Source organism: Coturnix japonica, chromosome 3 (assembly GCF_054131305.1).
Source record: "Coturnix japonica strain WE chromosome 3, WE-NBRP24, whole genome shotgun sequence".
NCBI classification, from domain to species: domain Eukaryota; kingdom Metazoa; phylum Chordata; class Aves; order Galliformes; family Phasianidae; genus Coturnix; species Coturnix japonica.
In genome coordinates, this window is record NC_140665.1 from 11363574 (window position 1) to 11381098 (window position 17525).

The 17525-nt window shown below is 42.3% G+C and overlaps 1 protein-coding gene and 1 long non-coding RNA gene across 14 annotated transcripts in view; one reads left to right on the forward strand and one right to left on the reverse strand.

Annotated features, from left to right (window-relative positions):
- LOC146761283 (uncharacterized) overlaps positions 1 to 9569 on the reverse strand; it is an 86913-nt gene extending 77344 nt beyond the window's left edge. Inside the window, exon 1 of the long non-coding RNA XR_014944469.1 lies at positions 8045 to 9569. This is a non-coding gene — a long non-coding RNA (uncharacterized LOC146761283). The remainder of the gene's footprint in view (positions 1 to 8044) is intronic.
- Positions 1 to 17525, forward strand: part of LCLAT1 (lysocardiolipin acyltransferase 1) — a 136202-nt gene that overhangs the window by 37154 nt on the left and 81523 nt on the right. For 3 of the 13 annotated variants that reach the window (XM_085542699.1, XM_085542709.1, XM_085542712.1), the window contains exon 1: positions 7157 to 7306. The exons of 1 other annotated variant lie outside the window; for it this stretch is intronic. The gene's annotated coding sequence lies outside the window, so the exon portion shown is untranslated. Of the gene's footprint in view, positions 1 to 7156; positions 7307 to 9455; positions 9507 to 13723; positions 13898 to 14191; positions 14364 to 14942; positions 15027 to 17525 lie in introns of those variants that run through there. 9 more of the 13 variants (XM_085542702.1, XM_085542703.1, XM_085542704.1 and 6 more) reach the window with 5 other exon arrangements.

A 17525-nucleotide genomic window follows, 5' to 3' on the forward strand; every position in this document is an offset into this window, starting at 1 on the left:
GATTGGAAACATGTCAAATGGTTTGCAGTGGTTAGTTCTAATCTCCTCTGAGCATAGGGGACAAATACTCTTATTGGTCCTGAAACTATCCTGGGCTACCAGGTATCTGACAAGGCTACAGTCACCTATAAAAAATCTCCCACTGATTAAGTAGGCTTTACCTTTAGGAGGAAAGACCAGAGCAATCAGAGTTGTGTGTCATTACAAAGAATGGGTAAGAGAGTTAGCCAATCTTGTAATGCGTATTCAATAGTAAATTGACTTGAACCAAGACTTGTGTGTCTCAGAGGTCAGAATGACAGGAGTGCTTGGTGACAAAGATCCATGTGGGGAGGGAGGCAGATTCAGGTGCTGGATACAGGTGTCCCTTCCTGCAGAAGACATGCTTTACCCCTGACACAGGGAGCAGAAGAAACCACCACTGGAGAGTAGGTTGAGAAGCCATGAAGATGTAATGATTTAGTTAAGAGCTCTTTGCCTTAGTGTCAGCTCTTCCACAGTGATGCACATATGCATTTCTAACTTCAGTGCAGTCCAAATCCTCCACCTTGGTTCACATTTCATCATTCACACTCTAAGAATTACCATTTCCTCTAGACATGCTGACAAAACTCATTGTTTATTGCTCACAGCATGTCAGAACTGCTGGTTTTGCTTTTTCTGCAAGATGTTTGGAGAGCCACATGCTTTTCCTGCAGCCAGCTTGGTCCCCTCTGTGCCAGCCTCAGCTGTTTGCAATGAGACAGAGCAGAGGAAAACAGCAGTTTGAGACAGACCAGGGGCATTCCTGGGGTCTTGCCCTGGCAACAATAATGCTTTGGAGGGATTATAACTGGGAGGAGGCCTGAATACAGCACCTGAGTGTTTGCTTTGCTCTGCCCCTCCAAACAGTGAACAGGATGATTGGAAAGTGAAAACAGGGAGAAATTCTGCTTAGCAAAATGAGAAATGTGAGGGGTGTGTACATCATGCAGTCATGATACGGAGTCAGGCACCCCATTCTACCCAGAAGGTAGCATAGATAGGAAGGTCACAGCTGTATATATGAAAGATGAGGACAAAATGTATGCACGTTGCATCATGCTGGATCTGGACAGGTGGTTAAACAAAAGGCATCTTTTTTTGTAACTGCTGTTGTTTTTACTGTGCAATTGCTATGCTTTTTATTAGCCTCTGCTTTTCCTGTGAAGAATCAATCCTGGAAACTTGGATACGATTTTTTGGCTCACATTAGAAAAAGATAATAAAATCCTAGGGATGTTTTCACCAAACATCTTTTCCCATCTTGAAAAATGTGCTTCTTCTGATTTGCTTCCTGATTTAGGGGAAATTTCTTCACAACTTGCCAGTTTTTCTTCTATCCAGCAGACATGAGCTCTCCGAGGGCTCCAGAGACATTACTTCTGCTCCCCACCACCCTTCTGACTCTCCATACACCTACAAGGAAGTCAGTTACTTCTGCATCGCTCCAGATTGTCCATCTGTCATCTTATGATATAATATTTACTTACCTTTTCAAAGCATTTTAAATCTCTGTAGGAATGCATTATAAAAGCGCATTAGTATTATTCTCCATTGTGTAACTTTGAGAAATGACTTAGGCTCCTCTGTCCCCTTTCTGATCCCCATCCATTGTTTGGGTTCTGCTGTCTCCTCCAGGGACAGCAGTAATCCACCCCCAGTTTCCCAGTAACACCCTCAGGCTCCTACCCAGTCCCTGGGGAACAACCACCCAGTCCCCTCTGTGTTGCTCCAGAAACAAGCAGCTTTGTATTCAAAAGTTACTGCTTCTCTTTCTGTTCTGCTACTGAACATGCCCACGCGTGAGTCCCAGTATATGTTTTCAGAGGCTCCAAAATGACTTGTATGATCTTAAAGCAACCTTCTGTATGACGGGAAAACTGAAGACCCTGATAAGAATGACTGAGGTGAATGCCGCTTACTCTGACATGTTTTCCCTGCCGCATCATTTTTCTCTTTAGAACACAGCTATAATTTTTTGTTCCATTTGTTTTCTATCATACCCAAACGCTTATTTTCAGTGAGACAAAAGGTTGTCAAAACAGAAAGTGTTTGAACTGACAGCACACGTAGTTGTCATAGGAGCTTCTACTAAACAGGCTGGTGACAGGAATGCAAAACTAGTGCGACTCCTCCATGCTCTTCCCCCTCCATCTCTTTCTCTGTTTCTGAAACATACCGGTCAACATCCTTACCATTTGATGTTAAACAGCTGCCATGTTTCAAGCCAGAGGTGACTGCATTTCAGAGACAAGAAAATGTACTTCTGTACTGCTGCCAGACAGTGATCTCATGTGCATTAGCCTTGGTTTTTCAAAAGGCTCCATTGGATGTCAGTGGTGCAGCTCCAGCCTGACCTCAACATAAAAGAGACTGGAGCCTGTTTGGCTAACTTTTGGCATTCAAAACACGTTAAGTATGTGTCTTATGATAACGTACCCATACATTCTGCCATCCTGTTAACTCCTGTGTCACACAGGATCGCTCTCCCATCTAACCAGCTATTTTGACCAGAACCAGTGACTAATGGAAGGTATTTGTAGAAAGCATGCCGTTCCCAACTGACCAGCAGTAAATTGCTAGTGACTGACATTAGAGTGACTGCTTTCCAAAGGGGAATAGTTGGATGCCCTCTGCACACAGCACCGATCACATTTAACATCAAAACAAACCACTAATACTGACCCCTGCCATTTATCCTGGCTACTTCTTGCCTTCTTTCTACGGCACGTCTGTAAGACCACACCGAAATACAGCAAACGTGTATATGTTTACATAGACATGAAATGTGATTCAAAACACTTTGGTAATGTGACCTTCTAAATTGATGGACAACGTTAAAAATACAAAGGCAATGCACAGAGCCGTTCTGCAGTGTGCAGGGGATGGAACGTAAGACTTAATAGATCATTTCCATCTCTGAAGTTTCTGAGTCATGATGAATGGAATATTTTAGTATTTTAAACAAGAGGGAGGCATGTTTAAAAAGACTGAGAGGGCTGCAGTGTAAAATCTTTGTACTGTAAAAAGGCAGTCTTGCTTTTTACTGCCCTTGTGGGATGTCTCCAGTGAACCAAACAGTCAATAAATCAAACAAATATTTCTGAATTAAATCCATCTTCTCTTAGGCTCTGAGGAGTTAAAAAAAAATACACACACACACACACAGAGCCCACAAAACCAGTACTTTATTGAATTACCTTTCATGGTTACGCCTGCAGATGCCTTTTGAATTTGAGAGCAAAAAGCATTTAAACTCACGGTGTTCCACAAATCACTTAAATTCACTATATCACCTGTGCCCGTTACTATATTTGTAGGGCAGTAAATAGCGGCCTTTGTTGTTTGCTGATTGTGGGACTGTGCAAAAGAACAAGTTTAGTCTGTCTCCAGAGATATACGCCTACCTTACTGGCACCAGAAATATTGTACTAGCTTAAATCAGTGCAGTCTTTCCATGCTGTCACTGCCTCTCGTTTCGATGCTCACTGCTGTGCTGATACCCTTTGAGTCAGGGCCCCTTCTTGAAAAATTTAACAAGTGCAGCTTAGGCATGTTATGAGCAGCTAATGAATTTCCACACCTAAGAGGGTATGTGGGCTCTGGTATCTGGTTTCCTTTATAAGCAGATGGAGAAGTGGAAGTCCTTATGTTGGCTTGTCAATTCCTTATCTCTAGCTCTCCAGAAAAGCAGGAAAACGAAGGCAAGAAGGTGAGTGAACCAGATATCCAGTAACTCAGCTCTCCTTACAAGCAGTTAAATTTGCATAGAAGCTCAAGACAGAGGAAAAATCCAGGTGGAGTACTGAAGTTTTTGCAAATGAGCCACATGAGTTGTGTTAGGGCACATCACAGGGATCGGCACTGAGCCATCCTAAAGGGGTGACAGAGTGCATGGAAGCCTTGGTGGCAGTATCTCCACTGCTCTCTGGAGTGGAAGTCTTTGGGGAGAGCATCTCATGGCCCTTCACCTGTTGCATTTATGATCCCTCCTCATCCTTCCCTTTCTATCACACAGTCCTTTCCTCTTCTGCTTCTTCCCACTTCTTCATTTTACCATTTTATAACTCGGGTCTAACTTTGCAGTTGATTACATGGCAAAAGATAATTAGGAAAACATTTAATACATTCTGATCTTATTTAGCAGGTGGAAATAACCATGTTTCCATGTTAACATAAATAACATGTTTCCATGTTAACTCCTTTTAAGTTGAAGGAGGGAAGATTTAGGTTGGATGTTAGGGGAAAGTTCTTTACTAGAAGGGTGGTTAGGTCCTGGAACAGGCTGCCCAGGGAGGTTGTGGATGCCCCGTCCTTGGAGGTGTTCAAGACCAGGTTGGACGGGGCCCTGGGCAACCTGATCTAGTAAATGTGTATGTTTGGTGGCCCTGCTAGGCAGGGGGGTTGGAACTACATGATCCTTGAGGTCCCTTCCAACCCGGGTAATTCTGTGATTCTGTGATTCTGTGATGTGAACAGCAGGTTCTTGCCAGACACATAAGGTGCTTGTGGGTCACAATTTGGAGACATTTTGATGCCAGCATAGCCCATATACAGCACAAGCTGCTAGAGTGTTTTCTCAATCAAGTCACTGAAGCATTTGCAAGGAATGGGACAACATGAGTTTGTTTTTATCTGCTGTTTATTGGCAGTTCTAGGGAGGTGTGACTGGCTGCATAAAGATATTTTCCACACTGCTTATCTTTTGTTCCTTTTTATTTCTTGTGTGCCACATGGTCTGTCATTTCCCTGGGCACTGATAGAGGCCCCAAGGGGGCTTTATCTGCAAGTAAAAGACAGAACTAGGCAGTAATGATTAAAATGCAGAATGTTATAGGTCTGTTGCTGTTGTTAGAGAAGCCAGCTTCAAGCTTCTCCTCCTCTCTGTCATCACTTTCTTAGTGTTTTTTTATGAGCTCCGTGATGCTACTTGTAAACCTCTGGTGAGTTGTGCTATCACATGACAGACTGAAGGGGCACACAGCAAATCATATCACTGCAAACCTTTTACAAAGCCTGCCCTGGCTACAGCCCCCAAACATCCTTTTGCTGTGTTAGTATTGAGGTCTTAAATTCTTACCTCTTTCATCTATACGTTTCCAAGCCCTTTCAGTGGATGTATGATAGTTTGACTCATCTCTTTTCACTTTCTACTTTTTAGGTGTTGCCCAACTACAAAGCCTGAATCATTTTTAATTTCAAACCCATCCAAAAAGATTTTAATTTATCCCACAGTTAATTTCTCTCTTTCTCTCTCTCTCTCTCGTTTCTTTCCTATTGTTTTTCCACACAAATATTCATCATGCAGCCATGCTGGCTTTAAGTCTGGCTGCAAGTCCTCCTCCAATAGTTGAGTGACAAATGTCTGCCAGGTTTGATGGAAGGGCGGTGGGTTTCAGAAACAATTACCTTCCTAGAAGATTTGTTAATGCCACCAGCATCCCAGAGGAGAAAGAAATAAACTTGTGCTCTTGGTGAGAAAACATCATTATTGTTCTTGGCAGCTGGTACACTCTGGGTAACCTACACCTACCACTTCTTACCTAGCGGGGCTGTTGATCAGTGTGGGGAGGAGTTTAAATCAGTGTAGTAGGGAAGGAGGTGAGCCGAGGGATGCAGGGAATAAATATGTCAGAAATCAGGCCTCCTTGCTTCCAGCTGTCCACACAGGAATTGTTTGGGGCCTAAATTAAATCTAAGTTGTTTTATTTCAAACATGTCAAAAGCTTGACTACAGCTTTAAACTGCATTATTTTTGTGGAGGTAAAGCCACCTAATATTATTTTAACAAGGCCTTTTAAAATGTACGTACATTTCCAGTCAGCCAGAGCCTTTCTTTTTGCTGAATACTGAACATTCTTTTCTTCCCCTCACTGTTGTCTTTGGCTGCAGAAATCGCACTTTCCACTTTCACAAAAACTGTAGGGGCATTATGACTGCATGCATAGATTCAAGTAGACTCTTTGCTTTCTAACAAAATGGCTATGTTAAGTCACCTCAGAGAAGTTCAAGGGCTTATATACAATGCCTGTGTAGCTGTGGCTGAAAATGCAATTCCATGCATTTTCTAGTGGAGTGCTGCGGTGAATAGCTGAAAAGAGCAATGTTCTTCCTCACAGGAGACTGCACTTCAATGACAAAATGATGCCTCTAAAAACTGCACTGAATGGCTTTGGTGTCCTTGAGGAAAACAGGAATGCAATTGCGTGTTATAATCTGTGCCAACAAATTGTTTTCTCCACAGGCCTAAGTAAAATGTCTTACCTGGAAGTTTGTAGAGCTAAGTGTTTCGCACTGTAACAAGAAAAACTGCATAATGTTTCCCATTTTATCAAGTTATGAGTATTAACTAGTATCTTCCCATAGCACTCCCAGAAGAAAGTGTTACTGTTCCTCCTGTACAAGAGGCAGAAGGAGCCATTTGTCCAGGGCCACAATGACAAAGTGAGACGCTAAGTGTCTGGGCCCCGAATTAAACGCTGCTGTGTGAAAAAGAGTCACTTAACTACAAAATTGTATTTAACCCATTTTAGCATCTGTTTATTCACAGAGAACTTCATCCTATGACATTAAATCACAGGCATTTTTGCCCATTACTAGTTTATCAAGCTCATGAAGAGCCCCGGCTTCTCTTCTACAAATACCAAGAGCTGGATGTTGATTACAGGGTCAGGTTTTGCCCTGGCACTTGTTCTTTGTACAAGGTTTTCCATGGGATTTGTTTGGTGTGCACACAAAATGGCTGAGGGGGTCAGATAGAGCCCTAGGGGGTCACGCTGGCCCTAATGCAGCACATCCATGGAGTCACACACAGGTTCCCTTTGGTCTAACACAGCATAAAACTTCACTTGGAGACTCCTGGAGTTTTCCTTCTTGGCTTGGGCTGGATTCAGTGATCTCCTGAGGTCCCTTCCAGTCTCTGTGATTCTGTGATTGGGGGGGTGGGGGTGTCTCACCAGATCCGTTTACCTTATAAAAACACACGCGTAGAAAGGGTATGAAATGACTAACTGAGCAGCAGTGAAGTTGCTGCTGCTGTGGCTCTTGGCAGATTATTTGATGATAAAAACTGCCATTAGCAGCGCTGCCCCTTTAAGGCTGGCTGAGGCTGGGAGCGCCGCCATAACAACGGCTTGACAGCCGGTGGCATCGGGAACATGGCGGCGGCGGCGGCGGCGGCGGCGGCGGCCATGGCGGCGCTGGGCGCTGTAGTGGCCGCGCTCGGCGGGGCGGCGGTTCCGTGAACGAGGCGGGAGCCGCCCGCCGCGGCGCTGCCCCTTTTGAGGTGAGGGGGGGGCTCCGGGGAGCCTTCGGTCGGGGCGTGCCGGAGCTGTGGGCCTCGGTTATTGCTCCAGCAGCGGGCAGGCCGGCTCCTTATGGCCGAGGTGCGACGTGCCGCCGTCTCAGCTGCCCCCCGTTTCCCCGCAGGTGGGGCCGGCGCGCTGTAGGAGGTGCCAGGCGGGACGGGGCTCAAGGGAAGGGCTTGAGTTGGTGTGTAAATGCGTTGTGTGTGTGTGAGAAGGCTTCCTTCGGTATTGCTCGTTACACCTAGAGGAATAAACTGGTGGTTACTGGTGGAATCTGATCCTTGGTGCTTTTTCTCTTGGAGAAAGTGCGGTTTTGCCAACTGTAACTGAGTGCTGTGCTGTGGTTACTGAGCCTGTTGTCTCTGCTGGCTCCTGTGTTGCTGTCTCAGTTGTGTTTGCTCTGTAGCAAAGCTCAACTTTGACCTGAACGGGCTCTAATGTAAGAAGTGTATGATAGGGATCAGAACAAGGCTGTGGCAGTCAGATGATGTGCAACGTAACTGCCTGCTGAGACCTGAGTCCTGGAGTTAAGCTGTGTGTGCTGGCTCATTTTGCTGCTTGTGTGTATTGATTGTGATACAGTGCTTGGATGTAACTGGTCTATTTTTAAGCTGTACTTATCACAGAATCACAGAATGACCCGGGTTGGAAGGGACCTCAAGGATCATGTAGTTCCAACCCCCTGCCTGGCAGGGCCACCAAACATACACCTTTACTAGATCAGGTTGCCCAGGGCCCCGTCCAACCTGGCCTTGAACACCTCCAAGGACGGGGCATCCACAACCTCCCTGGGCAGCCTGTTCCAGGGCCTAACCACTCTCCTAGTGAAGAACTTCCCCCTAACATCCAACCTAAATCTTCCCTCTTTTAACTTAAAACCATTTCCCCTAGTCCTGCTATTGTCAGCCCTTTCGAAGAGTTTACTCCCCTCCTGGGAGTAAGTTCCCTTCAGGTATTGAAAGGCTGCAATGAGGTCACCCCGCAACCTTCTCTTCTCCAGGCTGAACAAACCCAACTCCCTCAGCCTGTCCTCATAGGGGAGGTGCTCCAGCCCCCGATCATTTTCGTGTTATACTTATGCTAATTCATGGAGTAGAGCGTGCTTATGTAACGGGCAGCTTATTGATTGCTAAGTGTCTCCACAACTCATTTACTTTGTAGTAGGTGTTTCTCATTTCAGAAACACCACCTATGCACTGCTTTTGGAACTATGGACTTTTCAGTAGTCATTATCACAGCAGGGTTTTAACCTTTATTAAAGTACAAATTAATTCTGCTTTAACACAGATTGAAATGTTTTTCTTACCGTACAAATGGGGAAACTGGGATTAAAAAGCGTGTCTTAAGTTGAACACAGAAAGCTGAAAGACATTGGCTGACATTTTTGTCATATTTCATTGTATTTTATTAATGCTCTGGGAATAAGCTTCAGTGGCAGCTGCACCTTTTTAGCTCCTTGGCAAGTTAAGGTACGGTTAAGCATGAATACACTGTGAAGTTACACAGCGGACACCTTGATTCAGGTACATTCTGACTTTTCAGTCTTAGCTAGTTTTAGCTACAGTGGAGTTCTCTGCTCTTTTCACTAAAGTAATCCAGAAAGAAAATTGAACGTGAAGATGTCTCATAACACTTCTATGTGGAGTTTTAGCAGCATTAAGGTTACTTGATCCAGCAAATCTTTTTTCCAGTCTTGTATGTGGGAGATTGGCATGTATTTCATCTGTTTCTGTAGAGTCTGCTTCCTCAGCTGATATTTCTAATGATGCCAAACTAAATTCTTTATCACCTGAGCTGTCCTAAGCACAAATCCTGTTCTTCTTCTGCTGGCTTCTGATTTGATTCTGTCCAAGTTTTCTCCTGGTGGAATTTCACTTCCTAATTTTTGCTTTATCAGTCTTAATTTATTTTCTTTCTTCCCTGACAGTTGTTGTGTCCTTTGGCTGGCAGGCTGTCATCTCCCTTGCCCCACACATCGTCTTGCGTTGCCAGAACACGCACTTCATTGCTTATGCTTTCTTCCACTGTAACTCCTTGGGACACACAGGATACTTGTCCCAGCTTGTGCTGATTGTGTACAGGTGATCTTTGCTTTCCCTCGTCCTTTTCTCTAAATTCATGCTCTAGGTTACCCACTGTTCGTTTGCTTCTTCAGGTTGTGGCGTTGAGAACAGGCAGGTAAGATTCCCCACTGTCTGTATCTGATACCGAGTTGTGAAATTTGGTTTGATGTTTTATTAGTTATGGACTGGAGGCAGCAGGCTTGTTTGCCCTGTGCGTGTTTGTCAACGCTTAGAGCTATTAAGTGGGAAAATGAAATCTATAGAGAATTGATTTTTGTAACAGATCCCTTCTGAGTGCGTGAGAAGGCCTGCAGTTTGTTTTTATGTGCCTTTTGGTTGTTCTGTCTGAAAAGTTAACCACCCCTGTAGACAGTTCTGCTATGTAACGGCCCTTGTTGCTGCTGCAGGCACAGTGAGATGCTAGCGAGAAACACGAGCAGACTTCTTTAAGCCTAGATATAATCTCTTCTTCTAGATATTTCTTTCTTTCAAGTTGAGCTCATTTCCTCGTGAACTTGTTCTACTATTAATATATACATATATTTATCTTTAATTCATTTTGTTGTAAAATAAATGCGTATCTATTTGCTCTAGCACTAAATGAACAGACTGCCTGATGAATCTATATCATAGAATGGAATCATTGAATGGTCTGGGTTGAAAAGCACCATTAAGGATCATGTTAAGTCTTTGAGGATGTGGTTAAGTCTTTGAACTGTGGCAGCATCCTACAAACTGCTGTGTCCACAGACGTGCTTACGGACTGTTTTGTGCTCCTTCATCACATCAGTCTGATGTGATTGTAACATCAGGCTGAGGTGGTTGTAACTACAAGAGTCAAAAAGCAACAGAACACCCAGGCTTCTACAGGAAAGCGAGTAGTAAAAGCAAACACTTCATATGTCTTGCTAATCCAACCAGAACCAATAGTAAGCAGTGTGGGTTCTGATGTGTACACGTAGTCCTGATCAGTTCTAAATAGGTTTGGAGTTACTTTCATTGCCTGGAATCTTGATTGAGAATCAGTCTAGCAGCGGTTGTCGCAGGTGAAGATTTAGATAGCTGTTCAAGGTACTTGGAATTGTGATTGTACATAAAATAAACGTGCAGATCTGAGGTTAGTGTGTGGAGTGTTGTTTTTTATTATTTCCTTTAACTTCTTATGTGGATGGTATGTTAACGATTTCACCCAGACACAGATAGGAATTGGAAGGGAAAAGAGTATGCCAGGTGATCTCTCAGATATGTTAGAAAGACCCTCCCTGGTATTCTCAGATATGTTAGAAAGACCCTCACTGGTGTTCAAAGGTGAAAGCACTTCTGCCCTGCTACACATGGGAGTTTGAATGAAATACTTCACATGGCACTGATGCGGTTTTAAAAGTGGGGAAAACCTGAGCAGCCTTTATTCATTTTTTCATATTCAGGTCCTTTCAGTACCTGAAGGGAACTTACTCCCAGGAGGGGAGTAAACTCTTCGAAAGGGCTGATAATAGCAGGACTAGGAGAAATGGTTTTAAGTTAAAAGAGGGAAGATTTAGGTTGGATGTTAGGGGGAAGTTTTTTACTAAGAGAGTGGTTAGGCCCTGGAACAGGCTGCCCAGGGAGGTTGTGGATGCCCCGTCCTTGGAGGTGTTCAAGGCCAGGTTGGACGGGGCCCTGGGCAACCTGATCTAGTAAAGGTGTATGTTTGGTGGCCCTGCCAGGCAGGGGGGTTGGAACTACATGATCCTTGAGGTCCCTTCCAACCCGGGTCACTCTGTGATTCTGTGATTTTGTTGAGCTCTCTGAGAGATAGAAGCAAGAGATGAAGATCAAAACGCTCCTTCCCCTCCCCTCAAACAGTATTCTGTATTTGAGTAATTAATTCCGCATCACTTGGTAATTTTACTCCTGTGTTTCATTATGGTTTACCTTAATCTAGTGCCGTTATTGATTTCTTTTTTAACATCTATTTGCTCGTTTTCCTCACAAGCAGCAAACTACACACTGCATTTGTTCCCATCAAGCATTAGCATTCCATGTTTGAATTCAGAAGATAATTGGATATCTTGCAGATTACACAACGGGTGTTTCATCTTGAAACGTTTAAAAATCCATTTTAGTTTCTCGCAATGTTTCACTTATGCAGCAATCTAAACTTAGGACAGCGCTTTGGCAGTGATACGCTTATTTTTCTAAACTGAGCACAGTTTCTGTGGTTAAATTTTCCTTTCATTTAAATATAGGTTTTAATCAACACAGGCCAAACTTTTCCAACCATGCTTAAAATTAGCTTGAGCCATATTGCAAAAGATGTGTTCTCCTAATGTGACTGAACATATGTAGGGAGATGTATGCGGCAATGAATGTTTTTAAGCTGATGAATGCTTTTGAAGTGTTTTTATAACTTAAAGACATTTATGGACTGTCTAAATATGACTCGATACTGGTACTCTTCATGTAATTAATACCACTGAAAGCACTTGATGCTGAGTTTCTGAAGGTTGAAAGGTGGCTGTTTAGAAATGCCTTGTAAATTTGACTCAACACACAGCCACGTTATGGTGTCAAAACAGAGTGTAATGCAGGCATTGTTTTGGGGGTGGGTTGTCTTGTACCTCGTTGGACCAGGTGTCACTACCACGTTGTGGTGATGTGCTGAAGGTGTAAATGGGTTTCTAGCAGATGTTAGTCTTTGTGTTGGAAGTACACAACATTGCTGCTGTTTCTGAGTATGTACAGAAAGAGTCTGGTGCCAAAATTGACTTTAAGGTGGTTATTGCAGCTCCATGAACTGCTGCTAGAAATTTGGTAGGTTCTTCTCTAGAGAAGTATTTAAAACTACAACCTGCTGCCAACCTTATACCCCTTGTATTTACCCAAATATAGTTTAAGAAGGTGTTATGGGGGATGTGGAGAAGGAGGTGTGTATGGAGATGAAGGGCATTGATCTGCCAGCAGCCATCGTTTCAGGTTAACCCTTGTCAGTGCTCGCACTCAGGGTGATGTGCTCTCATAGAGAACGGTGAAGGCAAATGTCATGACAGGGAGATGGGAGTAGCATGGATGTCCATTATAGGGAGTGCAGTGCTTTTCTGAGACTTGCTGGTTAACTTTGACCTGCAGTTCCTTTGAGAATGATTTAGATGTGAAATACTGTCCGGGTTTGGACATGGAAGTGTAAAACTTGGTTGTTCAGATGTTTTACTGTATGGTCTTCAGTTTGCTTCTACTTCCTAGTAGTTAATTTTAGAACAAGTGTAGGTTTGCTCAGATGGTTCATTCCATTTGCTGTCACGTCACTTTTGTTCCTGCAACTTACACTCTACTAGAATGTAATGAATGTGCTTTGTTGAGAAAGCTGATAATATTACAAGAATAGTAAGCAAGAACAACTTTATCATATTTATGGCTGCAGCTTGTACTGCTACACTGAGTCCTATTAAACGTAGATGGAATAAATATTTTTGGATTTCATTCTGTGGTTTTTCTCATAACCAGGACTGTTACTCAGAATTTATATGGAGCAGTTATAAGTAAGGTGAGTTGTTTCCTCGTAGTGACCTGCCTTGACAGGACCTTTCTTTCACATTTCCCTCTTCAGTGTGAGAACATCAGTAAATCTGTCAGCTCGAGCAGTGATTTGCTTTAAACAGGAAACAGTTTTAGGCATTTCTTCCAAGGTTTTTTGCCCAGGTTTGTCTTTGCAACAAGTAAATATATCGCCAAGGAACTTCTTAGCTGTAATCCGTCATTAGACAGTGGTAACAAGTAATGTTCTGGGAACTGACAGACATCTCATATTTGGAAAGAGGGTGTTTGAACTGGTTTAATCTCAAATATCTGGGCAGATGGAGTGTAGTGTTCTGGGAGTGTTTGATCCTTCTGCAGTTTGGGATGGACTGCTTTAGGAAAAGGGAATGCAGAAAGTTCAGACTCGCTGCAGTTGGTGCTTTCTCCAGGAGACAGGCAGGTTTTGCACTGTAGCTTCCTTAGAAAAATCCTCCTGTGTCACTGTGATTTACAGGAAGTGTTCTGCAGACTCATCCATCTCTTTCTGACCATTTGAAGTGACAGTGTGTCCCAGAGTTACGGCTCCTCTCAGAGCAATGGGTTCTTTTATTGGGAACATCAGGTTTAAATTTTCTCACTCAAATACCAAGTTTTAAATATAACCCTGTCAGTTTCCACTATTTTCAGTGTTTGCATTGGTCTGCTGTACATTACAAAATGAATGCTTCGCTATTTTGTCATATATGGTTGTATCTTTGAGATCCATTTTCATGATTTACTTGGGGTAGTCATGTGTGTGACTTTGTTCACTGAGAAATGTTTCCACTTCTGTTACAGTGCAGGTGGTTGTACTTTGTGTATCTCGGTACTACTCTGAAGGAAGGATCTTGGTCTCTTAAATGTTGAAATACAGTTGGTTTTGCAACTTTCCACTGGATACAGCACTACAAATTGAGCAGTTTTGGCTCTAATAAGCAAGAAAAACACCCCAAATTTAAGTCAGTGCTTGAAGTAAGTAATATATCTCATTTAAATACTGCCAAAATCTATATTATCTCTTCCTTACAGGACAAATAAATAAAATTATTTTTCAAGTAATTGCAGTAGGCAAATCTGCAGAACAACACCGTGTGAGACACAGCCCCTTGTGCAGCAAACCATGCCTGAAAAGACACGAATGGCAGTTATTTTGAACCAATAAAAGAAACATTATGAAAAATTGAGAGGATTTAGCAATCTTTGATTGCATCAGTCACATGTTAGCATGATTTCCTTAGGGCCTGTCCCTTCTCTTTGCCTTCGCAGCTTTGCCAACCGTTGCTCTTGTGGAACGGCATTATGCCTCTGAAGTGGCTGCAGCAAATACTTTCATAAGGATAAAAGCTCTAAGCTATTCAATGATGCCTTTGTTTCCTGTGGCCCCCAAAGTGTTCAGATACTTGTCCTTCTTACGTGTAGGTGGTGGCAGAGAGAAGTGGTAAGTTTGGCTTTTTCTTCTTGCTTTAGCTTTGCGTGAGGCATCCATAAACTCAGTTAAGCAAATGAGCATTGCAGGTCTTATTCATGGCTTTGATATGAGTGCTGAGGCATGCAGAATTAATCTTGCTTTCAGAACTAAAGGTATTACTTTTGTGAACAGGGTGCTAAAATGAGTTTTCCTGTTAGAAAGAAAGAGAATGTTTCCTGAATCCATCCTCTCTCACTGTAACTTGAAATATAGAATTAGTTGAAGAGGGAATATTTTGGACAGGCTTTTGCTTAAGTTTAGAAACGTGCCAGTTCATAAATGTAAGATAAGCAAACCTTAACTTCTAGGGGAGCTTCCTGGTGACTGAATTTCAGCATTCTATGTGTGCAGTTATTACCAGGGATGATCACAAAAGGACACGTTGGCTAGGAGGTACCTCCCTCAAATGGAGAGTAGCTGCAAAAATACCATTGTGCATCTGTCTGTATGGGCTGCAGAGTATTGAAGAATGAAAATTGTCTGTGGTACTGAAAACGATCTGATTTGCCAGAATAGTATTGTGATTTATAGCAATATATGGCTTTATAGCGTGATGGAAGAAGGAAATTATCAAGATGTATTTCTTAATCACTTGAAGACTTCTGGAGAGCTACAGCAGTGACAGGCATTCAGGTAAGGTTTTACTACCTCTCAATGGTGTAGGCACTGACTTGAGACTAAACGCCTCTGTTTGTGTGCAGTATCCTTGTAGGAGCATTTCCAGGGCTCTGTGCATGTGAGACCTTAGTTCTTCTGCGTGCAATTCTTGTGAGTCTCCCAGCTCTTAAGGACAGCAGATCTGTTGTTAATACAGAGGAGCGGCCCACCCATGGGAGTCGCATCTTCTTTTGTCAGACTGTAGTTTGTGTCCTTCTCTTGAGAGTGGCTGTGGTGTTTTTTTCTTCTCATTCCAACAGCTTGAATGATTTTAATGTTTAGAGCAAAGTTATTGAGAGCTTTCTTTTCTGGTTAGGAAACTATTTGATATGGAACTATCAGTCTCTTGATTCTGAACAAGACAGTTGTTTCATTCTTACCTCTTTAAGGTCCTGTCAGACTTCCACCAAGCATGTACTGAAGAGCTAGAACATAATAATGAAGTTCATGTTGGAATATGATCTGGAAAGAAGCAAAGTTGTGGGCAGGAATTTTTCCTTTTACCAAATGTTAAGTTACAGCCACATTAATAATATTTCTACCGAGAAAAAGTTATTGGGCTAATTTAAAGCAAAACTCTAGAACTGTTATGTCCCACATGGCATGAAACATTCCTGCTATTTTTTTTTTTTTCCTGCTGTATTAACATCTTACACAGAAAGGAAATGAATTTTAGAAGGAATGTTATACATAAGCCATTTGAGACATTCTCTGCTAAGGAAATACCAGCTGTCAGGAAAGATGCAGCCAATGTTGAGTTGTATTAGAAACATTGTGAAGGAGCTGTTTGTCAAGGAGAAGTGGATTAATTAAAACATTTTAAGCTATTTTTGCTCTGGAATAGAGTCAGGGAAGTTCCATATGTACCTATTTGAAACTAAATCTCTTTTTCAAAACCACATCTACTTTTTTCAGAGTAAAGTTCCCTAAGTTGTTCCCTAATGTAGAATAAAGAAGTCTTCTAACTTCAATTTAATTAGTGTGGGGGGGAAAAAATTTTACAGACATTATGCTTTATTATCTTCAAATTGTTAAAATTCGCTTTCATAGATACTCCTTAATGGATGTGATTTATATGGAAAAGAAAATAGACTGCATTTCAGAATTATCATATTAAATTTTTATTTAAAAAAAAAAAATAGCTCTTTTATGAGCAATTAATAGCAGTAGGAGGCATTGTTTTGCTTCTCCAGAGGGAAGTAGTGAAGCATGTGTAAAAGAAACCTGAATCAGGCATGTGGAGTCTTAAATGGGATAGGATTTACTCTTTAATCCAGGGTAGCCTGCTGGCTTTAAGGAGTTGTACAGACTTACTGTAATGGTTTGAATTGTAAGTGGTAATTAAATTCAGAGCTTTGTTCTTATTCTCATTGATCTGTTGATAACAGATTTTCCCTTTCAGAAATAATAAATGCAGGAAAACTTACGCCTGTTACCTCTTCAGATCAGGCTTCAGTCATTTATACTAAGACTTTGGAGAGGATGCTTTGGTATTACAGTTATATGACCTAACTAAGTGTTGAGTTTTGACTTAGAAAAACATAAATATTGCACATGGAGATGGTCTGTCTTTCTCTGTTGACAATGTCCAACCTTTTCATTATAACAATTTGCTGGAAATCCAGGAAGAACAAACTCGTATAATCATAGGATTAGCATATGAGCCATAGAACCCATTTTACCAGTTGTATGTGCTTGATATTGAACAATGAATTGAATAAGGGATTGATGGCTATCACCTGAATGCAGCGGCTATGGGATGACAGTTGGACTGGATGGTCTTGTAGGACCTTTCCAACCCTGTGATTCTATGATGTATGGGAAATTGGTAATCACAGCCTGAACCTCTCATTAATCTGCTGAGGCAAGTTTTGGGTCCGCTGTGGGAGCACAGGTGAGGGTAATTCAGCTGTGCTCCTGGAAGGGGTGGAGCTTGAGTCCACCTCCTCTAGACCTCATTTAAGGGATGACCACCACTGAAGCAGCATCTCTTTGAGTTTGCTCCTTGGTGGAGTTTGCTCCTTGGTGGAGTTTGCTCCTTGGTGGAGTTTGCTCCTTGGTGGAGTTTGCTCCTTGGTGGAGTTTGCTCTGGCACTCACCAGCAGACTGAAGGCCTCTGTTGGGTGAGTCTTTCCTTTAAATAACCTTTTGGATACTTATCATCACCTCTCTTGTATCATCTTTGCATTATTGTTACTATGCATCGCTGTACACATGATGATTCTTTGACAGACCATCCAGCAGCCATGCTGAAGTAATTGGAATTCGAGATTTGGTTCTTATACTTAACAAACAGCAAAACCTGCTTTCAGTTTGAAAGGGTTAGTTATGACATATCTTGATGTAACTTTCCATATATGTGCTTCATATCTTTATCTGAGAATCAGCAGATGGAAAGTTGCAAGGAGAAATGATTCATCTACATTAAGTATTATGGGACAATTGATAAGATGATTCCCAGCTGCATTGTTTTGA